The sequence below is a fragment of the Macrotis lagotis genome, chromosome X, assembly GCF_037893015.1.
Source record: "Macrotis lagotis isolate mMagLag1 chromosome X, bilby.v1.9.chrom.fasta, whole genome shotgun sequence".
In the NCBI taxonomy this organism is placed as follows: domain Eukaryota; kingdom Metazoa; phylum Chordata; class Mammalia; order Peramelemorphia; family Peramelidae; genus Macrotis; species Macrotis lagotis.
In genome coordinates this window covers 339591513-339605398 of record NC_133666.1, presented here as the reverse complement: position 1 = coordinate 339605398, position 13886 = coordinate 339591513, and positions in this window count along the sequence as shown.

The following is a 13886-nucleotide window of genomic DNA, read 5'->3' as shown; positions in this document are numbered from 1 at the left end:
CAGGTCAAAGGCAGGACTGGAACAAAATACTCATGACTCCCAAGTCAGCTCTATGTCTTTGCTTTGATTCCTAATTTTGAAATGAAGGTAACTCTATTTTCAAAAGTGAACCCCAAAAAGTATACATACTGCTACCAAGTGAAAGCTTTTGAGTGTGAATAACTTAAATTATATTGGATCTCATATTAGGAATAGGCTCAAGTACAAGACAGTATCTACTGTCAAGAAGTTTTCATTCTAATGGGGTAATAAAAGACACTAAAAAGTAAAGTGAAAGGTGTAGCCAAGATGGAGGAGTACAGGCAGAAATTTCCACAAATTCTCCCCCAGATCACTCCAAATAACCTTTAAATTATGACTAACCTATTTCTAGCATGGCAGAAGCCAAAGAAAGACTGAGTGAAACAATTTTCCAGCCCAAGGCTATCCACAGGAAGGATCTGTTCCCCTGGGGTTGGAAAGGGCCGCAGTGTAGCCTGGACAATGTCAGCTGCTGAGCAAACTGGCACCAGCCATTGGGGAACAGCCCGTGGGTGTGGCTGGGTCCCTGGGGCACCTAGGTTTATGGCAGTGGATCCTCAATAACTCCTTCAACAGTAGAATGGAGCTAAGGGAAACTGATGGCTTTGTGAGAAATCAAGAAATAATAAAACAAAACCAAAAGAATGAAAAACTAGAAGAAAATAAAAACTATCTCATTGGAAACCCAGAGAGATGATAATTTAAAAATTATTGGGCTACTTGAAAGTCATGACCAGGAAAAGAGCCTAGACTTCATTTTTACAGAAATTCTCCAGGAAAATTGCCCTGAATCCTAAAAGCAGATTGTAAACTACGAACTGAGGGAATTCACTGATCACCTTCTGAGATTCCAAAATAAAAATTCCAAGGAATATTATAGCTAAATTTCCAAACTCCCAAATCATGGAGAAAATACTAAAATCTGCCAGAAACAAAAAATTCAACTAATTCTATAGTCAGGATTACACACTATCTAGCAACCTCAACATTAAGGGTTCAAAGAGCTTGAAATATGATATTATAGAAGTCAAAAGAGCTTGTATTACAACTGAGAATCAACTACCCAGCAAAGATGAAGATACTCTTTCAGGAGAAAAGATGGATTTTCAATGAAATGGGGGACATTCATACTTTACTATTGAAACAACCAGAGCTGAACAGAAAGTTTGATCTCCAAGTACAGGTCTCAGGTGAAGCATAGAGAAGTTGGATGGGAAGGGCAAATTATCAGGGACTTAAATCATGTTGAACTGTTTATATTCCTGCATGAGAAGAAGATACTGATAACTCCTATGAACCTTCTTATTTATTAGGGCAGTCAGAAAGAGCATTAATAGACAAGACACAGGAAGGAGCTGAATATGAAGATATAATATATTAAAGATGGAATCAATGAATGAGAAAGGAATGCTCTGGGCAAAAAAGCTAAGGGGTGGTAGAATAGGCAAAGATATTTCACGTTAAATAGGTAAGAAAGCTTTTGCAATGGAGTGAAAGGGAGGGAAGGTGAAGGGAAGTGAGTGAATCTTCATGCTCAATTGACTCAGAGAGGAAATAACAAACACACTCAACATGGTATAGAAGTCTTTCTTACCCTAGAGGGAAAAAAAAGAGGAAAGGGATGAGAGAGGGAAGGGGGGCATGGAGTAGGTGATAGAAGAGAGGGAAGATCCTTAGAGAGGGCAGTCAGATACAACACATTTTGAGGAGGGAAACAGTGAAAGGAGAGAGAGAGAATAGAATAATTGAGGGTGGGGAGGAATAGGATGGGGGGGAATATAGTTAGTAAAAGCTACTGTGGGAAAAATTATTAAATCAACTTCTCTGAAGGACTAATTATAAATAATATTAACCCTCCCAAAATCAGAGCTGATTGTACCTGAATACAAACTGAAGCACACTTTTTTTCTCTCACTTTAGTTTTTTGAGATTTCATTATCTTTGTGGGGGAAGGAGGGATTATATCTACTTATACAACAAGATTATTGTAGAAATGTGAAAAAAATGAATGAAAAAAGTAAACTGAAAAGGGAATGTGGCAAAAGGGGAAAAAAACGAAGTGTAGAAAGTCAAAAGAAGGATCCAAAGGCTGTCTTGAACTCAAAAAAGGAATGCCTATGTCTAGCTTGAGGGCTAGTTTAGCAGATTTTAAAGGTTTCTGCAACATAAAATTGTCTAGATGACTTTTTTTTAAATTTATGCCATAGAATCCATGAAAACTGCAATAATGTTTAGAGAATTTGTATTGTGTGTTACTAAAGAATGTATCCACATTTGTTGAAATCATTGATCCTTGAAATATTAGAATAATTCATACAAATTTATTTGTAGTTATCATTGCTTCCCCTTATAAGTATTTATAAATCATTTCTTTTATTAGCAATAATAGATACTGCTGGAAATCAGACTCTCTAGTATAGAGTTTGAAGAGTTAATCCTTCTCCTTTGGGGTTCCTCCCTCACAGAAGCCCTTTGACCCTCCTCTTTTTCCTATATGCCTCAGTTGGGCAGTGAGCTGCCTAGTTTCCTTTATCCTTCCTTTCTCCATGCTGCCAGATCCATGTGGTCCCAGCTCCATGCAGCTGGATCCTTGTTGATCTAAGCCCATGCAGCATCACGGAGCTGTTTCCCTTTTCCCTTTATCTGTCTCTTTGCTTTACCTTTATATCTTCTCAGAAACTCACCTTCTTTACCTTGAAAAATAACTTAGTCTTGACTGTAACTATTTCTTTTTGCTTAGCCTTACTTACATCTTCTTAAAAACCTACTTTCTTTTTCTTATAAAAGAACCTAACCTGTGAATTTTTGTAGTAAGTAGAATTGAAATCTATGGCTTTTCTTACTTATTTGAAATCATCTGATGATTTCATCACCCAAAATGAACTGCAGCTGTCTCTCTCTCTTGTTTCAGCATCTCAGCTGCAGAACTATTAGTTCTACTCCCTGGAAGGGACAAAAGTTACTTATTCCATTCTAGTTTTTTAATTAATACCCATAAGCCATATATTTTCTATCTTTTCTCTAAGCTGAGTCACCTTTGCTTCTCTGGAGCAGATGGGAGGAAGTTTTCTTTTCAAATGCATCCTTCTCAAGGAGCACTTACTATCTTCTCCTTTGAAACTAATATTTCTGATAGTCTGCTGACTACATTATTTGACATTGTTAATTTGAATAATCATGGAATATCAAGACTCTGAGGCAATTTATATTTTCTGCCCTAACCTTTTTTACCTTACAGAAGATGAAATCAAAATCCTGAAAGATTACATGGAATTTTTCATGTGATAAAGCCCTCCTGATTCCAAATTCAGTTATTATTTCTGTCACCCAGTTGTTTTTGTCATCATTAGTCCCTTAATATCTGTGATAGAAGTAACCACTTACCAGTCTATATTGTAAGAAGATTGTGAGGCTAAGCAAAAAAGAGATAGTTACAACCTGGGCTAGGTTCTTTAACAAGGTAAAGAAAGTGAGTTTCTAAGACGATAGTAAGGTTAAGCAAAGGGAACCAGTTAAAGGGAAAAGGGAATACTCTCAATGAACATTTACTATCCCAGTAAAATTCTGTGATTTTCCAAAATTAAGAGTTTAACTCACTAGCTACAAAGTCAGATGTGTCAGTGGAAGGATATGAATTCAATTCTTACCAACTCCAAGGATATCTTCTACCTAATAAGCCTTACTGCCTCTATATCACCAGATAGATTAAACTCCAAGACCAACAATCTCACCTATAAGAATGTTATGACATTTGTATGGAAGAAACTCTTAACTCGTATTACCTTGGCAATTTTAGCTGATTTGAGAGCTTTCCTTGCTGTGGATAGGTTTTACACACACACACACACACACACACACACACACACACACACACACACACAGCTCAAACTCACTTTAATCTATCTAGCTCACATTTATTCTTCACAGCAAATTGTTCTATATCTCTTAAATTGCCTTTTAGATTACAAATTCATAAAAGCGACTCTCCTCCAAAACTATCAGAGGTGTTTGAAGTGAGAAAAGATTTGCAATTCAGATCCCTTATTCCCACCAAAAAAAAGCGCTTCTTAGGAAAAGTAAAATAAAATAAAATAAAGAATTGATCTCTCTGCCAGTTTTTCACATTCCACAATGTGAACACACCACCAGGTTATGGAGTTTGTTCCAAGAAGTAACACAAATCAAACCAACTACGAACTAGCAATTCCCAGACCCTCACAAAAAATAATCTCATCTATCACCAGGCAAGGCTCCTTTGCTTTGTTCTCATTTACATACTCTGAATAGAACATCAACTTACAGAAAAGGCAGGTAGAGAGGCCTTTCTGGCAGGAATAATTAATCACTGCAGAAATTTTATTCACTGTAACAAACACCAGCATAAATAATGGTGAACATAAAATATGATCTACCAAACATTACATAGATGAAGGATATAGGAACAGTAGTGGGTATAGGTGACCTTTCTAAATCTGCATTGACTGAAGCAACTTGGATCAATCATACCTGTGTTTCTTAGACATGGGATCCTATAGTACTAAAGAATTATTAGGGTGATTTCCTTGAATTTAGAAGAATTTAAGTCCCTGTGTCCTACATAAATAATCTCCATATTTTTATTTGGTATTCTTTACCATCTTTGTCCTAAGAAATCAAAGCAATGTGCAAATTAAGTTTATCTATCCTTGTAAGGCAGGTGACAATGGCAGTTAACCTCAACAGAAGGTTAGAATAAATACATATTAAGCTTCCTCTTTCCCCCCCCTCCAGCAGGAATGTTGTCTATACTTCTGTAATGTTTGTGGATTTATCAGGCAGCAGATTCTGTACTTGTGCACACATATGATGTATATGAAAATGTGCAAGTTCCTACTCCCATACTAACTTACGAAGCATCCTTGAATTATGTCCTCTGATGCTGAATGACTAATGTAAAATAAACTAAGGCAATATAATCAGCATTTATACAGCATTTGCTATATGCCAGTTCCATTCTAAATTCTAGAATAAAATGAAAATTGACTACTTTTGAAAAAAAATTATGGATATGTTGGGCTCTGTTATTTAAATAGTTTTAAACAATCCTTTTTTTAACTTCTTGGGTAATGGAAGAAGCAGATTTTATAATTTTCAGAGAAAGATAAATTGAGATAATTCATTTCACTGAAAAGTTCATATTTTGACTAATATGGAAATATGTTAATCATGACTGTCCATGCACAATAAATGTCAGATTTTTTCTGCCAAGGGAGAGGGGTTTGGGAAGAAAGGATGGTAGAAAAATGTAGAACTCAAAAGCTTGTAAAAGGATGAATGTTGAAAAGTATATTTGTATGTAATTGAGAAAAATGTTTAGAATTATTAAAATAGACAAATAAAAATACAAAATGCTAAAACTTCAAATGTTAAAGAGATTTTTAATAATTTCTCATCATCATTGACAATACAAGATATTATACAATTTGAATAAGGTTATCACATGGACTTTTCCCATCTTAGGCAACTTCTCCATATTCTATTACTATTCCCCTCTCAGGATCTGCCTAGACATCTTCAAATTGTGAAATACTTATGAAGATATTGTTTGGGATTCATCATAGGGAAGTTCAATAGGATGGATTTGGAAGTTCTATTTCCTCTTTAGAAATTTCCCTCAACAAATGATGGGAATAAAGTGAGACCAATTATTTCTGAAGGAGAGCTGGCTGTGAAAAATGCAATGAAAACTGTAGAAACTTGCTATATTAGCAACCTAAGAAATTAATGAGCAGGATAAAAGGTGTCAATTTTGAAACTATAAAGTGCAATAATTTAAATAAAAAGTGTCACTATAAATATCTTTCTTTTTTAAGATCTGAGTTTCTCATTTCACCAAGTCATATACCATTACTATTGAGTGACATACTCTTTGAGAAACTTCAAGACATAATGGGAAAAACATTGGCCTAGGAGGCAGAATATCTGGGTTTATAACCTGGCTCTGCTACTTATTAGTCATGTAACCAAGTGCAACCTTCTTTATGATTGGAGCATACAAAGATAAAATGGGATGATTTTTTCTCCTCACTAGAGGATGTTCAAATAGATATGATAGTTGTTATAAAAGATAATCCTTTTCAGGCATAGGTTGAATCAGATGCCCTAAGATCCTTCTATTTTCAATTTCTGTGATCCTATGGTGTCTCCAAACCTATTTCTTTATATGTAAAATAGAGATAATAATATTTTACTAACTTTTACAGGATTGGTGTGACAAATATTACCTGATTCATAGGGATCATAATAGGAATACTTTTAAATCAGGGAATCCAAGCTAGATGGGTCTCTGAAATTAGACAATCCCAGAATAGATTATGGACCAATAAAAGATCTACATTCTCTACAGCAGACCTCAATGAACAGAAAGATCACCTTTAGTTTCTCAGGGTGGAGCTAGGAAACTGGAAGAAAGGGGGGAAAAGTGGCTAGCTAGAGAAATGGAGCACTGGGAGAAAGAGGAGTAAGGTTATTTGATTTGTTGCTTATTTGTTTGTTTTTTAAGATTATAGGCTTTAATGAGTAAAGACCTTGATAGCAAAAGTTTTGTGAATGAGTCAAAATTTGGGAAAAACCTAAAAAAAGATTGATTTTCTTTTTTTAAAACTTTTATTTATTTAAGGTAATGGTTTAAGTAACTTGCCCAAGTCACACAGCTAAGCAATTATTAAGCATCTGAGGTTGTCCTGACTGCAGGGCTGGTGCTCTATCCACTGCCCCTTGATTTTCTTTTTAGGTTTTTTTTTCCAAGGAAATGGGGTTAAATGGCTTGCCCAAGGCCACACAGCTAGTTAATTATTAAGTGTCTGAAGCTGGATTTGAACTCAGGAACTCCTGACTCCAGGGTCCATGCTCTACCCACTGCGCCACCTAGCTGCCCCCATTTTCTAATGCTTTATAAAATTCCACCTTCCTGGGAAGAGATCTTTCATATAGGTAATACATGATATTATTGTCACAATTTTAGATATGAGGAAACTGAACTTGACTTTAGATCCAGCACTCTATTTACTTTCTGAAGGAATATATATATATATATATATATGTCATCATTTATGCATATATTATAAATATACAATACCTGTATACACACACATAACTCACAAGATGCCTTGACTTACATATGAGCTGAACTGACTAAACATGTAAACTTAATAGTGAACAAAGAGATTTCCTTGAATCAGGGAGATATGATTTTAAGCCCCACTCCTTGACCCCCCCCCAAAAAAAAACCAATTGCTCAGTGATACTGGGCAAATCACTTAATATCTCAGTGGTCTAGACAGTTCATCACAGCAATCTCAGAAAATAAGGATGATGATAATAGTTATGGTGGTGGTAGTAGTCTATTTATAACCCCCTTTTATATAGAAGGAAACTGAAGTTAATGAATTTGTTCAATAACTTTCATCTAGTAAGTGCTAAGGACTGGAGATGAACTCAGGTCTTCTGAATACATGACCAGCACTCTTATCTACTTCATCCATTGTACAAAATAAAATTGCAACAGCTGCCCACAAAGAGTAGTAATTTGATGGGAAGATTGAGAAGATGGTCTTATGATTAGAAGATAGTCTTATGAAAGTAATGCAAAATAATTTCTACTCACTTTCTTCTACTCATTGCTACTTCTCCTTTGAATAGGAAAGTATCCTGCTTGTAAGAACATGGACCTGGTTCTTATATTTCTTGATAATATGGAGTTATAAGTAAAAAATGTCCTGCTTGTCTTTTTGCAGTAAATCACTATGACCTATGAATGTCATATGCACATATACCCTTGAACCTACCATAATGGAATAAAGTGTTGAAATATTTTTTCTTATAAAATTAATCATTTCCTACTTGTTTTGATTGCAATAAGATAAGGAATTGCATATGTTCAAGGGTACTGATATAGGGCATAGAGTCAATTAAGGAAAATAACAGGTAAACCTTGTCTAAAAAAAGCATTGTGGACGAATCCAAGGGCTTGTATTGATTCTGGCAAATCTTTACCCAGTTCTCTCTGCCAGGCTTTTACTCATAAATACCATGAGCAAAAGGGGGATGATTGCAATTAAAAGTATTATATAACATCAGTGACTTTACACATCTTTTTACATAACCAGTATTTTTGTTCTATTTGTAAAGAAATAATGAAGCCTGAAAATATCAAACAAGTTTTCTTCTCACCACTCATGAAGATCTTTTGTAAATATACAGATTGTTTTCTAATGCTTTGTTGATATCTTATATAGTATGTATTTTAAACTTCTAATATTTAACATAGATTTTGATTTATCTTGTTCAAAACAGAATTTATTTGTTATCATCTCTTACTACCAATGGAGACAAGGTCCTCATATTACAGAACAAGTTTTAAGAAAATTTTCAAGATTTTATAGATTCAATAGCATTCATTCCACTCATATTACCCTTACCTTGCAAGATTAGTAGGATCATTCAATATAATTCTCAAAAAATATGAAGGATAAGATTTGTATTGAGATAGAATTTTCATGGTATGATGCCTACTTTATTGTACTTTTACAAACTGAGAATAAAAATAATTGTCTAAGACCATTTGGCAATTAATAACAATAATAACTAACATGTATATAGTGCTTATGATGTGCCAAGAACATTAGATATATATTAACTCATTTGATCCTCACAACTCTGGGAGGTAGGAACTATTATGATCTGCTTTGCACTCTCTCAGCACTGCACAAGAAGCTTTTATTTACATCCATGGCATCCGTTTCTCTTCCATCCTGCACACTCTCTATATACAACCATTCTTGGAATTAGACACTTGTGCTTCCTTTTCTGCACTTCCAATTCTGAAGTTCTATGTTCTGGTTCTAATCAGTAAGAAGGAAAGAAGAAAGGAAGGAAGGAAGGAAGGAAGGAAGGAAGGAAGGAAGGAAGGAAGGAAGGAAGGAAGGAAGGAAGGAAGGAAGGAAGGAAGAAAGGAAGGAAGGAGGGAAGAAGGGAAGGAGGAAAGGAGGGAGGAAGAAAAGAAAGGAAGGGAGGGAAGGGAAAAAACCTCTTTCCATTCTTCTCTTTCTCTGTCAGAAAAGGAATTTTTACTTAATTATAGAAGTCTCGAAATTGTGAAGTCTTAACAGTCAGAACCTCAAGGACCCAGACTGACAGGTAGTATGGAGGTAAAGACTGGAAAGTGAAGGCAGGGTGTGAAAATGGTCAGCAAACAAAACTCTTAAATCATAATTTCCAACATTTAGTCACCATTAGCATGTTCATCTCTGACCTCTCCATCTCCAACCATAAGACAACATAGCTTGCTTAAAATTTGATTACTTAATTCATATGTAACTTCAAGTAGTTTGAATTTTATCATTTGAAATTTCATCTCCTTATACCCCTCAAAAAAAAAAGAAATGAAGTGAAATGACTTAATAAGTTTGTAGTAGAGGGATAAGACTACCACTAATAGAGGGAGCAGGAAATAAGAGAATACTGGATAACTTTTGTGTATATGCTATTTTCATATAGGGTAGGCTTAGTTGAGAATTTTCCAGGAAGATTTCCCACTATCTTCTGTTCTTTCCAGCTAAATGTTTATTTACTTATTGAATCAAGAAGGAATTAATATGATGGCTTCTGGTTTCAGATAAGAAAGACTCACAAAGATTTCTCTTTTCTTCTTCCCTACTCATGCTCATGCTTTCAATAATTTCTATGTAACTTCAGTAAAGTCTTAGCACTTAGGAACTTGGAACCTGAATATTGGCAGAGTTCATTCCTATGTTCTTTCCATTATTTGTTTATTATTTTGGTATTTTCAAAGATCTGCACTTTCATAAATAGGGACATTCCTTCTACCAATATATACTGAAATCTCTACACTTTTTCATCATGTGAAATTCATGCTTAAGTATCTCCATCTATTCATCATAGAATATCTGTGTTCAAAACCATTCTCTGCCATTTACTTGCCATTTTCTTGAGAACAAAGATAAATCATTTCACTTTCCTAGTATTCAGTTTGGTCATTTATAAAATGAAAGGATTGTAGTAGATATTCACTAAGGTCTTTTCTAATTCTAGATTAATGATCTTGCATTTTATCCAACACATTTTTAGGTCTTTCTTTTTTAAAATCAATTAATTATTTATCAAGTTCTATACAGATGCAGTATTTTAAATTTCTAGGGGGACCCCCCCAGTTTTTAAAGACTGTACATTTTCAAATAAATGAAAACCCTGGAAAGCATAGATGATGATGATAGTATGTCAAAATTATATCCTAAATATGAACCAAATTCAAGAAGAAATAGAGTCCTCCAAGGGAAAAATGGAAAATTCAAGCTTATTTAGCATTAAGGATCAGATCTATACCTCCTCCTCCATCTACAATTTCTTTCCTAAAGACAATCACAGAGGATTTCATCCTGCTTTATTATTTCTCCCAAAGGGCTCTGTCTGCTCTGCTTCTACTGGAAAAGTTTATTACCTTCCTTGTGGTTTTGTGTCTATTTTATATTCCAGGCAGATCATGTTTATTTTACTTTTTTTAGATTTACAATAAAAAGGTTTTAAAACCCCAGGAGTTGTAAGTAAAAAGCTGTGTATGTTTAAAGGGTATTGTTGAGATAAAAGTCATGCATTTAAAAAATAGACCGTCTTTTCCATAATAGACTGCTCTGCTTCTAGGTAAATATCTCACTGGAATGAAATGTTCAGAAAAGGAATTCATGTCTCATACCAACACACTTTCATTTATTGCTATATCACTTTAATACTCCAACAACAGAGTTAGGTGGTTTCGTCCTGTCAGTTATCTCACTGCCTCTTAAAAATGATATATGGCAAAGTTCTCCTTATGCTAAGCCCACGAAAAAAAAGTGCTATTATTAATGATGCCACAGCAATTCAAGAAATGAAGTCATTAGAACAGTAATAAAAGAAAGGATGTAATTATTAGCAATGGTGAAGAGAAAGAGAGATTATCTTTCATAATTATGAGCAACCCTGTCATACCATGTATAGGACAAATAAACCCTATCTAGGGAACTTAGAATTGAATGTGTGGCTGAAATAAAAGAAAGCTATTAATTCCAGCTTCCACACAGCCACATTTTATCCTAAGGACTAAGACCAGGGCACTACCCTACTACACCTGATTCAAGCTTTATCATGAAAATCCATCCCTCAAATATTGGTTGTCCACCAGGTTTTGTGCTAGAATCTGAAGGATCTATAAGATGAATAAGTTCCACCTCCCTCAGGTGATTTATAATCTAGGTTTCATTGACTTGATCTTGGCAGTTTGGAGTCATCCCCTAGATGATAAGAAGGTAAGAATTCAAGAATTTAAGAGATCTCCAAGTTCTCAAGATACGACTCATACCTGACCAAGAATCTAATACATTACACCTAGCAAGTGTATTCTTTTTTGGTACTTCTAATTATTATTTTTTTTCCATATATAAAGGTTCAAGTTTGTATCTTTGCAAAACCTATTCATTGCTTTTAATTATGTTCCCTGGTGTCAAGCAAAGTGGGTCATTTTTGGACTCTCAAGTTCTTTAAATTCTATAAGATAGGTATCATATTTCCCTTGAGACTTCTCTTTTCCTGGCTAAACATTTCCAGTTCCTTCATTTAGCATTCATATGATATGATATCAAAGTCCCTTACTATTCTGGTAGCCTTCCTCTAGAGTCTATCGAGTTTATTGATGAATGGGGGGGGCCCAGAATTTAACTCCATACTTTTAGCTAGTTCAATAATAATTTATGCAAAAAAATGTACACAGCATGTTTTTAAAGTTTCATCTCTAGTGCTACCATTTTCTCCATCATTCTTGTAAGTCTACACAATCAAGACAAGAAATCAAAGCCTCTGATTTTTAGCATTTGCCAGTTTTTGGAGGTTTGAATGCTTACACTGCAAGTCAGATCTCAAGAATATGAGTGGACTTGAGCACAATTCAAATAGAATATAGCTGTTGTCCAGTCCTGGAAAATATGTGCCTCTAAAAAGGTAAAGACAATAGTACATATTTGGGCTGCCATGGTATACTGCTGACAAATTCTTTTCAAACGATCCATTCAGATGATCCAACTATTGCCAAAATAAAAGAAAACACACACACACACACACACACACACACACACACACACACACACACAAAGACAATGCCAATAAAAACCAGACTGATCTCAAGAGAGTTCATAGGAGAGATGATATGGAAACAACCACATGCAAATAAAATTCATTTGTTGTTATTAGGTTGTTTTTCAGTCATGTTCAATTCTTTATGACCTCTTTTAGGGTTTTCTTAGTAAAAATATTGGAATAGTCTTTAACATTTCCTTCTCCAGCTCACTTTGCAGATGAAGAAACTGAGATAAATGGAGTTAAGTGCTTGCCTGGAGTCACATAGCTAATCAATATCTGAATTTCAACTTAGATATATTACTGTTTTTCAGTTCCCAAACTTAATTTTCTGTACCATCTAGCCTTACATTAGAATGTAAGCTTCCAGGGAGAAAGTATTATCTTTTTGCTTAAATTTATCTTTCTAGTGCTTAGCACAGTATCTGGCACATAGTAAGGTCTTAATACTTTTTTTTTGGGGGGGGAGGATTGCAGATCATGGAGTTAAGTAACTTGCCCAAGGTCACACAGTTAGGTAATTATTAAAAGTCTGAGGTCAAACTTGAACTCAGATCCTTCTGACTCCAGAGCAGGTGCTCTATCCACTGCACCACCCAACTGCCCTGTCTTATTGGTTTTTGGGTTGCTTTATCTTACCATTGATTAAGTTTAAGGCTGTTTAGAGAGCCCTAGTCTACCATACACGGAGTCTTGTGGTCTTTTCTTTGTGTCTCAGTATAGGGAAGATAATGATAAGCTAGAGATATCACACAAGAGTAGACAGGATGGTGAAAGATCTTGATTTCATTGCTATGAGAACTCATTGAAGATACTAGGGACATGATAGTTGTGCTCTAGTTTTTGAAAGGCTGCCATGTAGAAGGGGAACAAGATTTGATTTGTTTATGCCCAGAAGACAGATACAGGATCAATGGGTAGATGCTATGAAGCAGAACTTTTAGACCCATCAAGAACAAACCTCCTAAAGATTAGTGATGTTCTTTAGTGAAACAAACTTTATTCTTAAGTAGTGACTTTCCCTCCCTCTGGGTCTTCACTTACAAGTTGGATGGCTGCATTGCATAGAAAAAATACTTTTTGGACTATAGGTTGACATAAGAGGTCATTGAATTCCTAACCAAGATAAAATTCTGTACTTCTGTAGAGCCTTACCATATAGGATCACGACACCACAGTACCATCTTTGACTTTGCTCCAAATATGTGGTTTCTTCAGTTAGGGAAATTCCCAGTGAGGGATCATTTTTAGCAATGCAAGTTAGCAAATATTATGCAATTTCTTGTCCCAGAGAGGTAAGAGTCCAAAGGGAATTACCTATGGTCACAAAGTCATTTGCATCATAGCAAAAGGAAACATGAATTCGGGTCTTCTTCATTCTAAAGAATGAAGACTGGATCCACTATACCAGGATACTTCTCTCATTTTGCATAGCAATAATATATATGTCATATATATCATGAGAGCACAGATTGTGCCATTTGCTTTGTGGAATACAACCATTGTTTAATAAATGCTTGTAGGCACAATAATGTAAAAAAAAGTTACTTTGGATTTTTTGAAAGACTGAATGAACTTAAACTCTCCCCACAAATGATATGCATACATGCAACCTCCACAAATATAATAAACATTTACTTGAAAGCAGGAATCTTTTTCAACTTCCTTGTTTCTCAGGGAGAACCATGTAAGATGATACA